This window comes from Hordeum vulgare, chromosome 5H (genome assembly GCF_904849725.1).
Source record: "Hordeum vulgare subsp. vulgare chromosome 5H, MorexV3_pseudomolecules_assembly, whole genome shotgun sequence".
Classification (NCBI taxonomy): Eukaryota; Viridiplantae; Streptophyta; class Magnoliopsida; order Poales; family Poaceae; genus Hordeum; species Hordeum vulgare.
Window position 1 is genome coordinate 504,358,638 of NC_058522.1, and position 10,386 is coordinate 504,369,023.

Consider the following 10,386-nt stretch of genomic DNA (forward strand, 5'->3'; position numbering starts at 1 on the left):
TCAAGGATCTGAACATAAACTCTTCCACCAAGTAATCCAACTAGCATCAACTACAAAGAGTAATCCACACTACTAGCAACCTTACAAGTACCAATCGGAGTTGCGAGACGAAGATTGGTTACAAGAGATGAACTAGGGGTTGGAGAGGAGATGGTGCTGATGAAGATGCCTCCCCTCAGACGAGAGGAGTGTTGGTGATGACGGTGGCGACGATTTCCCCCTCCGGGAGGGAAGTTTCCCCGGCAGGATCGTCCTGCCGGAGCTCTAGATTGGATCTGCTCAAGTTCCGCCTCGTGGCAGCGGCGAAAACACAAAAAAGCTCCCTATTGATTTTTTTTTCAGACCAGAACCTTCATATAGCAAAAGGGGGGAGCTAGTGGGCCGCCAGGCAGCCCACAAGCTTGCCCTGCGCCACCAGGGGGTGGTGGCGGAGTGGGGGCTTGTGGAGCCCTGGTGGCCCCCCTCCGGTAGTTCTTTCGCCCAGTATTTTTAATATATTCCAGAAAAAATCCACGTAACTTTTCAGGGCATTTGGAGATGTGCAGAATGGTGGACTATGATTTGCTCCTTTTCGAGTCCAGAATTCCAGATGCCTGAATTCTCCCTCTTCAAATAATCCTTGCAAAATAAGAGAGAAAAGGCATAAATATCGTACCACAAGTAATATAACAGCCCAAAAAACAATAAATATTAACATGAAAGCATGATGTAAAATGGACATATCAGACCTCTCTCTCACAAAGCGTTGCATGTGTTGATTAGATGTTGGTGCGTACTCTGTGTGTGTGTTTGCATACGTGCGTGCGTGCATCCATGTGTGTTGTTACTTTAGAGTCCTTGGACATATTATCCAAAGGACCCGTTTGTGGATACCTTCCTATATCATTATCTTAACCCTCAGTTTACACAACTCTGTCCTTTTTTTTATCCATTTGTTCTATTTACACATGCATTAAGTATGTATGGTCAGCTATCATATCTAGGTCTCTATAAACTGAAGAAATCTGAACAAACGGAATCATGAGACTGTTACGGTTTTGTGCAAGATTTTCCATATATAATAAGGAGTTGTCAGGAACGACATCTCTATTTCACACGATGATCATCCATACGGTAGTCAATCTAATCCTATGTAAATCACCAGCGTGGAGACAAACGATGACAGGATTTTTAAGGTATATATGTTGAATATGAGTCAGGAAGTTGAGAATATACACTTTGCCATATTTTTCATTGCCTAGCTAGATAAGCCAGTTGAGGTCAGAGTCATCATTACATGTTGGTGTCTGAAAGGTTGCTACCACCTAACAACGTTTTTATGGGGACACATGTATGTACTAGGACCGAGCGCCACATCAAACACAATAAGCTACGCAGAAGGGGCGAACGCTGACGCTATCCACGTCGGCGAGGCTTTACTGTATGCAGCGATGAAAAAAAGAAAGAAATCTTATGAAGGAAGTAAAAGGCCTCTGTACGCAACCCAACCCAAACACTCCACGTTCTCTACCACCACACACAACCTATCCTCTCTCTATCTCTCGTTCGCATCTTCCTCCGGCGGCATCTTCTCCGAGCGAGGCGGCAGCCTGGGAGACGCGGTGCTCCCGCCGTCCAGATCAAACCAAGCGGGAGGGGAGAACAACCACCGCCTCCTCATGTTGCTCGTCTCCACCGCGCCTCGTCTGCGTCGCATGGTGATGACCGGCGGCTTAGCCGGCGTTGGTGGCCGTGGTCGATCCCTCGACTTTCTTTGCTTCTGGAAGGCCGGCACTAACGAGGTCCCCAGCCTCCGCGAGTTCCACGGTTCGTCTCTTCCATCCCCAGCCTCCGTGGTTTCCGCGAGATCCCAATGCCGGTTGGTTTGCCCGGTCTCAGATGCGCTACAGATGGGGGACCCATTTGTTGGATAGACTGCTAGCTTCAAAATCGAGCATGGATTATTTGACTTTTGCAACTGATGGTTTAATTGTTGAATTGAAACTGGAGCTTCCCAGGGGCATGTTCTTCACTGGCGTCATGAGAGAGTGGGGGCGAAATGTTGATTCTTAATCCTAGATTAGCAAGGATTAGATCCACGCTTCATTTGGCAAGGTAAGATCCACGCTTCTCTTTCGGTTTTCCATCGAAATGTTGATTCTTAATCCTAGATTAGCAACTTCCTTACAAGAGCAAGAGGATATCCAATATGTTATTGTCTACAAGTAGTTGGCTAATTTCTTTCATACCCTTTATATGATTGACTTCTCCTATTTCTGTTCTGATTTGTTCTTCCTTTTGCTGCTCCTTTGGATTTTTGTTGGGGTATTTTAGTTGTTTGTTGAGTGTTTGGTCCTTTGATTTTAGCTATTCACTTTCTTTTTCTTCTCCTTCTTTCTTTTTTTCTTTTTCGATGATCTTCTACTGATCTACACTGTATGGTTTATGTGTTGTTTCGTCTCATGATATTTAATCATACATTCATGTCACATGTTGTTCGGAGAAGCTGAGGAACATATCGCTGCTGACGAAAATAAGTGAATCTGTGAATTGGAGGATATGTTCTCACCTTCTTAATGCTCACATCCTCTTCCCTTTAATTTGAATGCTACTTAACCAGCTTCCACTGCCAGCAAATGAAAAAGTCTCTGGGGCATTAGACTATTCTGGGTCATTTTATAGTGTTAAATTGATTTAAAGGCAAACCTGACCAAGCAAAACTAAACCATCCGACTATTATGTTAAAAGGTTTGGCACTTGCGATGAGAAATGGTAGAATTTTAGCTTAGTTACTTAGCTTGATGTCTTTTTCATAGGATAGGTTTGGAGCTTGCGTCTACTTTTCTCTAAGTTGGAGACTTAGCTCCAATTAATTTATAATATTCATCTCACTTATTTATAAATTTAGCATATAATTCTTCTCATTCAATGATATTGAAGCCTCTTCCATATGCCAATTCATTTGGTTATCGGCTGATCCGGTTAAGGGTTTCATTTTCCATTACGCTTTTATGCTTGGAGCCCTTTTTATTTTCTGCTGAAGGCATTTGAATAAACCTGATTACTGTCTCAAACTGTGCAGATGTTCCACAGATGGTCCAATGGTGGATTATGAGAAGAGAATTGCATTAGGAGATCTTGTAGATTGTGATAGCTTCCAGGTTATTGAATTGGACCTGATCAATGCTTTTCTTGCATGATTTCTTTCATATGTGGTTATTGATATATGGTTTCCATCTGCCCTTGAACAGTGTTGACAATGCTCGCATGCACATAAAAACATTTTAAATCGGTTGCTGCGGGTGGCGGTGCTCTGGGGGTGCAAGGGTAGCGTGGTGCACAACTCCGACTGTTGAAGACACCGCGGCACAACCGCGTCGGTCTGTGTGCACCCCAAGTTCTTCCACACCAACCTGACCTTTCATAAGTGGGTGTTCGGAGGTTTGGCGCCCTTGCCTATCCATTCTCTGATTCGGTTTGGTGTGGTGGAGATGTAAGTGTCTGATAGTCTTCAGTTTGTCAGAACAAAGGGTACGAGGTAACTACAAGATGCATTGCTTGCTGGTTTGTTACGATATTTGACCTGATGGGAGATAAGATGAATTACTTGCTGGTTTGGTATGATATTTGGCCTGAGTGGAGATAAGATGAATTACTTGCTGGTTTATCTGAGTAACTTGGTTGCACTAATACTAAAAACACATGTTATCTGTTTCTCCCTTGCTATTTCTATCTAGGGAAGATTATAGTTTGACCATGGAGTAGAAATCAAATGCTTCATATTGGAATGTTTGTTGGATAAGAAGGTACAAAAACTAAACGGTGTTCTCATGGCTTTTCTTCTTTATGTTTGGTGTTCAAGATACTTATGCCACCATGTAAAATATTTATCTAATAACTTCTCTCTTGGTGTGCAGCTATATCTGAACCTCTTGATAATGCAGTAGATGAGCTTTGTAATATCTTCTAACATCTTATATGAACTAGATACTCGCTAATTTAAATTGTGCGATCATACTCAAACGCCTGAAACACGAAGTATTCTGTTGTAAGCTGAAAATTTGTGATGTCACATTCCTGTTTCTCGAAAAACACGCTATACTGCTATTGCATTTATTTGTTTATTTTGTTGTATTTGTGTATTATAACACAATGCTCTATTGATCAGCGTGTTGGTAACTTCGCTCCCTAACACATGCCTCATCACTGATGGCGGCGACATGTAACTTTGAGAACTGAAATTATTATAACCAGTGTTACAGATGCTTGCCGAGGAAAAGTCCTTCCAGCAAAAGAAGAACCGGAGGCAGGTTTCCTATCTTGACCAGTATTTCCTTTTGTTCCTAATTGTTGGCTCTTTCCTATGGAAGCTCTGAAAAAAAATGAAGAGGCCTAAAATTAAGGACTAATGCTTTTGACATCTGATTTGAGAAAACTGATTTACAGAATATAAGTAGAAGGTAGATTGTAGCATTCATCATTGCTATCTTATACATAGACAGTTGGTGTCTAGAGTGACGCCGTCGACGAGCAAGTCGGCGTCTATGAAGCTTCGCTGGAGCCATTCCAGCTCTTCCAGAGTCACAAGGAGAGCCTGAAGTCAGGGTACGTTCAGTCGAGCACACTCGCTTCTTTCAGAATTTATATATAATCATTAGAAGTTCAGAACGAGTCATGCCAAAGATATGAAGTGGAACACATTTGCAGGCAGGGAAGCTGAGGAGCCAGGACACCAACGGTGCTAAGCCATTTGCCATCGAGAGGACAATGGCTGCCATCAGGGACCTCCAGACCAAGCTCAACATCTCCCTCGCCTCCGTTGATGACGTGTTTCAAGAGGGTTATCGCTGTCCACGACGGCGAGCTAATGCGGTAGATCGTGGAGCTCATCTGAATGTACATGTTTCTGTTATAGTGTGCTCGATCGCTCCTTGATGTGTTGTATGTATAGACTGGCAAGGGTGTGGTGAATCATCGGCTATGCGCATCGGGTGATGAAGCGCATGGAGGACGAGGCGAGCACGCGGAAGCATCAAGGGCCTGCCGTCGCCGCCGCGGCCGACATCCACGCCATTTCTATTGATATATCTTATGTTGCCAAACAGCAAAATACTCCTGTCGATGCTTGCATGTGATGACATGGCATTTCAGTTTCTTCCTCGCATGATGTTCCAATATAATAAGTCAATCGAGAATTGCATGTACATGTGTTGCTATCAGATTAAAAAATGGAAGTGAAAAAGGCCGTTCATCCACCTGGCACCGCCCATATGCCCCTCAGATGGCGCGCCCTGGGCGCGCCCCAACAACTAGTAACCATATATAGTGGTATAACTGGCCACTGTCCATCAGCACGACAGTGTACTACTCACCACCATCACATACATCTGCATGATTACATTTTCTAGAGGCACTTGTGCAATAACAAATATCGCATACTATTGGTCCTATTGGCTCAACATGCGAGAACTTTATGGGAGAATTTTCTCTACAAAACGCAAACTAGAAAGGCTTATTACACAGTCTAAAGGTTCTGTTTGAGAGATCAAGTTGGGGACATATTACATTTTACTTTCCCTTTTTTCACTGCATGAATATCTAAAAAATATATAATCGTACTGTGAATTAGTTTTCAAGTTTGTGAATATTTTACAATATTTCAAACTATTTGTTGCAACTTTTATCCATTTTTTGGAAAGTTTTAGAATTTCTTCAAACCCGTGAACATGATTTTTCAAAATCAATGAACTTTTTATAAATCAACAAGCGCTTGGGCCATCCCAACAGGCGCCCGACGGGAGAGACGACGTCGCTTAGCTGCGCCAAGGCTTACGCATTTTTTCTTTTATTTTTCATTTTTGTCAATACTTTCTTATTGTTTTTAACCTTATTATTATTTTTTAAACCTGTTGAAAAATATAAATATTGCTTGGAATGCCAAAAATGTTCTGTTTTTCAAATATTGTTTGCAATGTTAACAAAATGTTCTGGTATTTTTACAAATGTTAAAAAATTTAATTTTCTTGTTCACAAATTTCAGTAATGTGTGTGTTTCCAAAAATATTGATTAAGTTTACTTTTAAATATACGATTTGCAACTTGTGTTCACAATTTTATTAATTGTTGGAATTTCTTAAATCTTTTGGAAAACTGTTCAAGTACGTAAAATTTTCATACACAATTTGCAAATCTAAAATTGTTGAAAAAAATCAAGAATGGTTAGGACATAGAAAATGTTTATATTGATTGATAATGATAGAATTTTTAAATATGTAACAAGAATATGAAATCATAAATATTGAAAAATTCTTGTTTTGTGTGGTGTGAGTCTATGGAAATACAAAAAGTGCGCTTATAAAATTTTATCTACATCAAATTTATGTATCAGAATAGCGGATAGATGGATCATTCAAGGACCCAGGTCTACTTATTTATGCTTCTATCCAGTTTTATGATGGATTTCATAAGAACTATTTTGCGTTCTCGACAAATAATCAACAAAATGTGTCTTTTATGTAACCTGCTTATTATAATTGTAATAAGTGCTGTAAACAAAAGAATTAAACATTGTATAAATTACATTCTCGAATGCATCAGTCTAGCCTAGTCTTGCACACTCCTTTCAACTCGTGGTTTTCCTGGCTATAGAAAATTGACCCCAACTTTTGCATGCAGATGGATGCGATGGTAGACATCTATAGTTGGTTTTAATGATTTCCGACACCGTATACAAGTTGCGACACAAATTGAGGTCATTTGACACTTGTTGAGAAACAAGATGCTTTCTAACGGAGCCTTCTAGCCTACCCACACACCCTACATTGAACATGATATTTTTTGAATATTCATGAAATGACCATAACTTTTGTAAGTAGGTGGGCATGCCCATGGTAGGCATCCAAGCCAAATTCGAAGGAAAAAGTATTTAAATTCATAATTTAAGTAGGCTCTTAAAACAATTATATTAAGTTTTTAACATGACTAATAAATAGAAAGCAATGAAATTAAAAACAATATATGCTTATTTAAAGCATCTACTAAATAATTGAGGGAATTTCTAAAAGATGATAATTTAAAAGTGTTACTTAAAATTGTTACTTCAATATTTTAAGCAAATTTGAAAAAGAATGATAAATTTCAATACTGAGAAAAATGAATTAATTAAAAAAGAAGAACAAGAAAAAAGGCAAAAGGAAAAATTGGTTAGGCCGGCCCAAGTGCCTGTGGATTTTGAAAAAGGTTATGGATATGGAAAAAGTTTATGAATTTGAAAATTTCACATATAATCAAACAAAAAACCAGCAATATGTTTTTCCTAAAAGTAGCATCCCCGGATTTAGAAAACCGAGCTTCCCAACTAGTTTTTTCTAGTTTGGGGAATACTTCTAGGGGTTTCCTGAATAGCGTTTTTTCTTTTTCTTTTTATGTTCTCTCATATTTTCCTTTTTCTGTTTTCTTCTTTCCTTTTTTGTTTTCTTTGACATTTTATTGTTTTCTGTTTATTGTTTTATTCCTACTTTCTATAAATGCAAATATTTATAATTTCAAAATTTTCGTCTGAATATTCATCAAAATTGTTCAGAAATTTTAATTTTTTATTATTTATTAGAAGATGTTATAAAAATTCGGAAAATATTCAGCCTTACTAAAACAAATACTATTTATTATCTTTCCATTTTTATTAATCAATGTTCGAAAATTCAAAGAATGTTCACATTTTTAGGATAAAATAAAAAAAATTGGAAAAATAATATTCGCATTGACATAGTTTGTTCAGAGTTTTATAGAATGTTACTATTTTCGAAAAATATTCAGAAATCTGAAAAAAATGATATTCTGAGAAATTATGAAAGAATCAATTTTTATATTTCTGTACAATTTTTATAAAATAACTGACGAGTTTAAGCAAATGAAAACAAGTTCATGAGTGGAGGCCATTTCATTTTCATCAGTATGAAAAAAGTTCATGAAATTTGAAAAGTGTTAACAAAATTGAGAAAAGTTCTTGATTTTGGCCAGTAATTTCATGAATTCCGGGAAAGATTGCAAAATTTAGAAAGTTTACGGATTTGAAGAAAACTTTAAGATTTAAAAAAAGTCAAAGATTTGAAAAGAAATGTTTGGATTTAAAAAAGGTTCGTGATTTTAAAAAAATGTTCATGGGTTTAAAAAAATGCTCATGGATTTTTAGACGTTCACAATTTTAAGAAAATGACAAAGAAAATAGAAATAGAAAAACAAAAAAAATGAATAAACTAATAAACATGAATAGAAAAGACGCACAACATGAAGAAAAAAGAATGTCATTAGGCGGAATCATGACCAAGATGTTGCCTCCGGCAATGGCAGCAATCGCCCACCTGCGGCTCCCTCACGCCACCTTGCGCATGTAGCCACCCCTTCTTCTCTTTTCGTTGCCTGACGTCAGGCCGTTCAACCACCTCTAATGTCCGCACTCGTACGCAAGGGCGCTCACCTGTCCACCGAGCACCGGCCCTGCCACCTACTACCACACCTCCTCCTCGCCTCGCGTGCACATGTCTTTTGCTCCGCGTTGGAGGACATCCTGCGACTATACTGAAAAAAGGAGAGTGGATTGGATTCTAACAAATTTAGGGGTTAATTCATAAAAAACATGAACTTTTCTTATATCCACTTAAACAAATACTATGGGCTCAATTATCAAAAAGTGCAAGGGACTTTTTTTTACAAAAATGCACGACAATGAGCGTGTAGAAGCGATGGGTGCTTTATTATTATAGGTAAAGATTAGTGAGGGGGTTGCATCGACGCGGAACTCACTAGAAAATCAAACTTCATCATTTTCTTACCTTGCGTTCAAAGTAGTCACTACATGTGAGTGTCCTTGTCGATGTCAACTGTGGAACCAAAATGTTGTACATCCCTAGTCTCTTAAAACTAGCTATAGTAGTCAAATAAAGCCCTTGTTCAAAATAGATGTTGGTGTTAAACACGTTCCATCTTGATCCATCTATCTTAGCATATATTGTTGGCGTAATGCCAACATAGTCTGAACTATTTTACCCTAGTGTATGATTTGATGTAGAATTTTTAATGTATGGATGCAACAAATTTCCCCACAAAAATTTGACGGATCAGTTTATAGCAAACTATTGGTGGATACATAAGTTTGTCACGGTCGCTTAGGTTTTCGGACAAAGAAGTCCTAATATTTCTTTTCATAAGAACCTATTAGGGCCGGACAACCAGAGTGGAATGTATTGCTACACATGTGGAACACATTCAGCTGTCGAACAAACCGGACGAGTTTCCATGAAATTTGTAAGTCCTTGTACGGCGCAATGGCCCAAACCAATGTCTAAGTTGATAACAATAAATTGTGGAAGCTCAAAATACCTCTTTGATTGAAGATGTCCCTCTGGTTTTCGTATACAGTGGTGATCTTAACTAAAGATAACCTGGCAGGCCATAATTAGCAAGGTTGAAAGATATGCGTCTTTTGCCAAGATGACGAGTCTATTAAACACTCCTTTTTTTCTAGTGTGAATTTGCTCCTGGAGTGTTGGCCATTGTTCAAGTAGCTTCAACTTTTTACCCACCACATATAGTACATATTAATAGTTGATTGCATGGTATTGACAACCAACTCCATCCACATATTCTTGTGATGTCGGCTTCATTATGTTGGGCATTGTAGTTTATCAGAAATGATGTGGTGTTTAATAATAAATATGTGTCATCTCTTGGGAAGGTTATTTATGCATGTACGCGATGGTCCGTTGGTCTATCGTGGAGCATGCGGCCAGAGAGCTTTTTCCCCTTCATAGATGACACTGTAATCTTCGAATATTATTTACACCACCTTAGGCCGGATCTTTGTGATTATTGATGTAGACAATCATTTGTTTTTTGTTGTGTTGGACATGTTGGTTGTGTGCATCATGTTATGCGGTGGCTGGACCTTTTTTTTAACATGCTCATATCAACTTGATTTATCAATTGAATGAAATGTTCTTTATCAAAATAAATTTTGGCCCCTGAGAACTAACTTGAACTCTTTCTCTCTAATTACGATTTTAGGCATTCATAATCTTATAGTATGATGAAAGCTAGTATTAAAAAGCATAAAATAGTAGCTACTGATTAATTACAAAGTACTTGTAGCATCCGTAGCCTACAAACATATACTAAGTATCACATATCTTTACAAAACAACCCTCATAGAAAAATAAAATTACATTCAAATTCATGGGAGTGCCAAAATTCTTCTTCCTCCAACATCCACGAGCAGATTTGTTTTTAAAGCCAGTAACTTGTAGAAGCAGTGGTGAGAAAGTCATCGATGCAGACTAGGAGATCCCAGCAGGCGTGATCTTCGAGGCTAATCACCACACCAGAGAAGAAAATGTCAATAAGATAATGTAG

At 38.5% G+C, this 10,386-nt stretch overlaps 1 long non-coding RNA gene across 1 annotated transcript; it reads left to right on the plus strand.

The window, feature by feature from the left end:
- The first annotated feature begins 3,049 nt into the window (after positions 1–3,049).
- LOC123397993 lies at positions 3,050–5,091 on the plus strand. The gene is made up of 4 exons (XR_006610056.1): positions 3,050–3,140; positions 3,231–4,584; positions 4,687–4,851; positions 4,931–5,091. It is a non-coding gene; the product is annotated as an uncharacterized LOC123397993 (long non-coding RNA).
- The last annotated feature ends 5,295 nt before the right edge of the window (positions 5,092–10,386 follow it).